This window comes from Crassostrea angulata, chromosome 8 (assembly GCF_025612915.1).
Source record: "Crassostrea angulata isolate pt1a10 chromosome 8, ASM2561291v2, whole genome shotgun sequence".
Taxonomy (NCBI): Eukaryota; Metazoa; Mollusca; class Bivalvia; order Ostreida; family Ostreidae; genus Magallana; species Magallana angulata.
In genome coordinates, this window is record NC_069118.1 from 17,278,214 (window position 1) to 17,284,281 (window position 6,068).

The 6,068-nt window shown below is 34.2% G+C and overlaps 1 pseudogene; it reads right to left on the reverse strand.

Moving 5' to 3' along the window:
• LOC128157700 (uncharacterized) overlaps positions 1-2,360 on the reverse strand; it is a 30,247-nt pseudogene extending 27,887 nt beyond the window's left edge.
• Positions 2,361-6,068: the final 3,708 nt, after the last annotated feature.

A 6,068-nucleotide genomic window follows, 5' to 3' on the forward strand; every position in this document is an offset into this window, starting at 1 on the left:
AGATTTTATCAATTAAACACTCTCAGTGAAAGGTTTATGGAGGTAATCCATTTCTCCCCAGCATGCATCTGTTCTCTGACGTAGATAAGCCACATTGCTGCTAGTGACTGGGTCAGTGTTAGAACTGGGCCAGTGTTGAGTTGATAAAAATTATGCCTGGATTTTTTTACTGTCATGAGCATAAGAGGACAAGGATTTACTACATTTCTATAAATGAGCCTTAGGTAACTATGATTTGTGCAAAATATGAATAGATTATTTGTGAAATATGAGACCATCGCATTCCAGATGTTTGTACGGAGATGTGGCAGTCAGTGTTTACATAAATAAAATGCTGTTTGTAGATTTCAAATAAATATGAAAATGTAATTTCATTTTCTTTGTGGGGCTTCTTACCGTTACTTTTTATTTAAATGCTCTAGAAATCTTTGCTTTGTTTTTATAAAAATATAAATATTAGATTAGATCTTGATGATACGTATGCCGAATCGGTTTATGCTGTCAGAAGAATAACAGAACTAAGACACTTTTTAAAAATAAGGATGCTGAGCAATGCACCTTGTGTGCTCATTTATGTAGCACACATAATGTTCAAACTCATAACAACACATCAAGAAATTCCCGAGTGCTAGAAAAAATAGGTCACAATAACACTGATCCTGGCCAGGCACATTCCATTCTATAGTGACATGTCGTCACATTAACTGCTGGTGGGAATACGTCATTCTGTGATCCAAAATCTTCCTCCATAAACCCTGTTTCAAAATGAGAACTCTTTACATCCATTTCAAGTTTCAATTCACATTTTGATGATGGCATTTTATCTCTGTTACTAAACGTGTGTAAAAATACAATGTGTCTCACTGAGGTCAGCATCAGTGCTGCCCTCTCTTAGATGCTTGGAGATAGGTGATGGTTTTAACAATATGGCAGCGCTCATGGATTGCAAGAATTAGTTAATCTAAGTGGTATATCTTCTTACTGAGGAAAGCTGTGTCTAAATAGTTTTCAGGTATCATTATACAATTTAAGCCCTTGATAAATTTTTTTTCATGTTCACTTCCTTTCAATGACAACTTTGTTTATTTTAAGGCAAATTTTTCAAACAAATTTTCGTCAAAGATTTCTCAGCACCTATTTATCGCAGGTGCTTGAAAGTTTAACACAGTATTTGTTTAGGCATGCCACATTGTGGGATGTATTTTAGTACTAACAAATTGGACGCCAATTTTCTGTTAAATGTCGACTTTGCTTATTTTGCATATTCACATCAGAGCGGGGGTATCACTAGTAAGCATTGGATCACAGATATCTTGTTTATCAAATTTTGTGTACGCTTATAAACAAGTGTTATACTAAGTATGTTGAATAATAATAGACATTGCAAAAAAATGTCCGGTCAATCAAGCCATATTTCAATTAGAAAATGATGTACAAAAACAAACTTGATATAAAAGGGTTCCGCGTTATTTCGCCTCATATTAAATATCGACCCCGACGTCGAGGCAGACTTTGACATCGCTATAAATAAAGGTAATAAATAATTTTTTTTAGCAAATCAAAATAAACCTGTGTACATTTTGGTCAATAAAATTTGTAAAGTTAAGGCACTTAACATCTTCACAACTTATCAAAATCATGAAAATCCTAATCCGTTGGGATGGGGGGAGGGGCTGATGCTATACGTGTCCGGAAGATTGTTTTCTTTACAATCGATGCTTAATATGCGGGTTGAATAAACCCATTCAAAAGGAGGTCAAAACCCAAACGGTTCCCTTTTCTATACATGCACATAATCAATTCGTTCGTTTTGGGAGGGGGGTCATAAAAAAATATTATTTTTATTTACTTTTAAAAGAGACCTATTCTGCTCTTGTAAACATGCGAAATTATACATGTATATCTTTATGATAATTGATTTTTATGGAAAATCATATGATAATACATATGTAATAGCCAAAAAATCGGACCATGCAGCTTTAATAAGGAAGAACACCTGACGATCATTTAACGCGCTTTTACATTTATGAACCTTAAAACTATCCAAACCAGTTTAAAATCTTACAGATCAGTAAACTCTCGAATTCATACCTTTCTGTAGGCCTGATATTCGGGAAGAATTAGCTTTATTGTTACGTGTATAGCTATGATTAAAAAGTATTATGATAGTGCTACAAGTATGATATACCACTCTAAACAAATGTCAACTTTTACTACTTACCAAACCGTACGATCATGGTCAATAATTGATATTAAAGGAATCTCTTAAAGATACATCTATTCACAGACACAGTATGGTTAACGCGGTACATAAAATGACGTGGACCTTTACATTGAAACCCTTTAAAACCCCTGTAAATACTTCCTGCTAACCAGGTACATAAAAATATATTCAGAATTTATGGCTGCATGTTAAATGTTTGCATTCTAAATCACCGGTGTGCGTTTTGTATATATATCAATAAAACATTGCTTCATTCAGATTAAAGCAGAAATTACTTCATTATAAAAGATGCCTTAAGCATTGGAGCAATAAGAATAACAATACAAACATTACATCAAAATGATTTTTCTTAATAGGCGATATAGGCCACGGCTGCTTACAAAAGGAATCCAGGCATCAATTACTGCCTCGTTGAGCATAAAAATGCGAAAACAAAGCCAAATAGGAAATAGTTGATTTGATATGTGAAAATTTCATACAACTTACATCTTCCACAGGTAACAGTTCAGGCGCGTAACATCGTTTTTTAAAGTGGAGGGGGGGGGGGGGGGGGGGGGGGGAGACTCATCCGAAAAAAATTTGACAAGCAAAAATAAAAGGGAATTTTCAGACAAGTTCCTCAAATCACAAAATCATAAAAATCCTAATCCGTTGGTTGGGTGGAAGTAGTATACTATAGGTACGTAGTATACCCATAATTTCAATTTGTTTCATATTCAGTTCTCTTTTTTCTTATTTTTCGATTCAAGAAGTAAGAGGCCAACTCCATGCATATGTCAATAATTATTCACATTTTTACATGTGAATTGAAGAAAATTCTTTGCTGCTCTAATAAGTGAGAGCGACCCCCCCCCCCCCCCTTCCCCCGCTGCCCATGTCTTCATTATATTGTGCCCTACAGGTGAGCAAAATAGACGCTTAGATAGCTCACATTCCTGGTATAATTGTTTACAGCCGTACCGATTGAGGTGGTGGAATGTTAGATTGAGGACTTTATATATATATATATATATATATATATATATATATATATATATATATATATATATATATATATATATATATATATATATATATTAAATACTATATGTGGAATCATTAATTTTCGTGGGGACCAATTTTCGTGGATTGCTGAAATTTTATAGGTTCGTTGGGACGTAATTTCGTGTATTTTCTTATACCTACAAAACGAAATATGACTTTATAACCCTAATATATTATTCGTGGAGGATGTTAGTTCGTGGATGAGAGGTACCCACGAAATCCACGAAAATTGAGCCATTGAAAAATTATAGCAAGAAAATTAAATGCCCACATGAATGCAACTGCAAAATTAAACAGTTTAAGTTTTAAAAATTTACATGGGATTGTGGGGGGGGGGGGGGTGTCGAGAAGACTGACAAACTTGTGTATGACGTTACGGATTTGGTTGTTTTAAACTAATATTCGAAAGACCGAGGGGTTTGAGGACACTGATATAAATCTACAGTCAAGGCAAGACCCATTTGAAACTTGAAACAAGCTTATTGGCCCTACGATAAACAGATTAAATCCTTAATGGCTAAATTTCATTTAAGGTTCCTCACTACACCTTGAAATAGTTTTAAAAAATGAAGATAATAATAATACGCGTAGCGCATTGATGAAAACGTTTCGCGGTCAATTTTTTCTTTGATACGTCGATCAATAGAAAAGTTATTATCTTCATTTCTTATCATTTAATAAAACATGTTTAAATAAAAAATGTAAAGCGTCATTGATCAAAAATGTAAATAATGTAAATGAAGCGGCGCGTATGAATACAAAACAACAACAGCAACAATATTCAAAATGGATGCGCCTTCAGTTGATGCAGAGCTATTGAGCTGAATCTAATAGATTAAACACAAATAGTGAGTTAAAATCTGAACCGGCTGAATTGAAAACGAAAGGAAAATACATGCGATAGCTTGTGATATTATTCTCTGTGTAGAAAAACTCGTAATAAAACTAGTTTTCGTGTGAGATCGGTGGACATAACCATCCAAGAAAAGGCGATCGTGGACGAAAATAGCTGATATGTCGACAAAGAATAGTATGTATAAGCGACTTTTGTAAACGTTGTGGTAACCAAATAGCCAGTACTGTGTATATCTGCCGCTTGGAACGCGCCGAAGAAGTTGATGCATTACTCATAGCTTTTCTTTACGATGCTTATTCCGACTACCGATCATGAACGTGTGTAAATATAAAAATTATCGTTACCAAATTTGAACAGCAGTGTTACCGTGAAAGTGTATGAGCCTATATCTTCGTTTTAATATTTTTGGAAAAGGAACAGCCAGCCTCGCTGTAAATGTTGATTGATCTCAAACAGACGAAATCGCGAGAAGACGCTTAATTTTTTATTTTGTGAATCAAATAATGTGTTTTGGTTATTTTTGAAGCCTAAACTTTCAAGTTTTTATGTTTATAAAGTTGTATTTTGTTTGCTGACAATAAAACAGACACAACTTTACATCTTGTGGACAGTGTTTATTTAGGAAAATCCCGTTCTATAAATAGTGTTAGATCAGAACAGTTGAGAAAATTATAAGAAAATTTTATTGATGGAGGTATCAAAGAAATGTTTCGACCATTCAGAAGCGCCGATATCTCATTAAACGAATAAATATTATTTGATTCTCATATCAGCAGAAAATTACTTCATTATGATAGAAAGCATGATGGATAAGAAGTATATATGTCAAATACGCGAAAAAATGTGCAATTTTAGATAAAAATGATATTCTCAAAAATTCCATTCAGTAAACATGAACAAAACCCCCATGACCTGCGGTTCACAAGCCTGATACTTTAACCACTGAGCTATGACGATATACATCTGAATCGATTGATACAAACAGTTTAACAAAACATTTAAATCGCCATCTTGTAACGTAGTGTCTTAAAACGTATAAGCCTCGGTCTAGTGAAGTACCTTAAATGAACCTTTGTATTTTATTTTAGGAAATAAAAAATGAACTATTTGATATTCACTTTTAAAGTGTATACAGCTGCAAGTAACTAGACATTAAATTTTGTGTATATATACGTTTTGTTTCTTTATCAGTAATATTGACAGTCATCGAAGTGTGGTATAATGTCTTTAAGTCCTTCCATAAATATAATACTTATAACTACGTATACTCTAATGGCTGTAAGGAAGAACGATATGACAAAAGATTTATTAGAATATGGTCTGACCTGGTCTGACCTGGTCAAAATCCAGGGCAAGGAGTTCTTGCAACCCCCTTTTTTCTCAGAACAGACAAGAAAATTGAATTTTTAAGAAGCTAGTCTCTTACTAGTATTGTTTGAGAGGATATAAAAATTTTAAAAATTGTACGGTAAAATAACAAAATGACAATAGATAATGGGTAATAACCCCCCTCCCACCGATTAAATTAAGATTGGTGAATAAGATTCCCTTTTCTTGCTTGTGAAAATTTCGGATACGTCTTCCGCCCCCCCCCCCCCCCCCCCCTTTCAAAAACGATGTTTCGTGTCTGTTCTTATATTAATCGAGAAAAAATCCTGCTGACCCATTTTATCTAATATAACAGATGCATCTTATGATAATGACAAATCACCGGCGAATGGTACTTTTTGATACAAGTTGGATTCAGTTGTAACAGTTTCCACGACTTAGACGTCATAATAACCCCAGATCGCCCTGATCATAATCCCTTAAACGCTTACTTCCTTTGTCTTATGTCGGTGTATGCTCACAATAATGCAACAAATATATACAGTCCCACTTTAAGACGGAAAACACTTAGGGCCTGATAACTAATTAGGGCTCAGCAGTCTCAGAACCTGATAC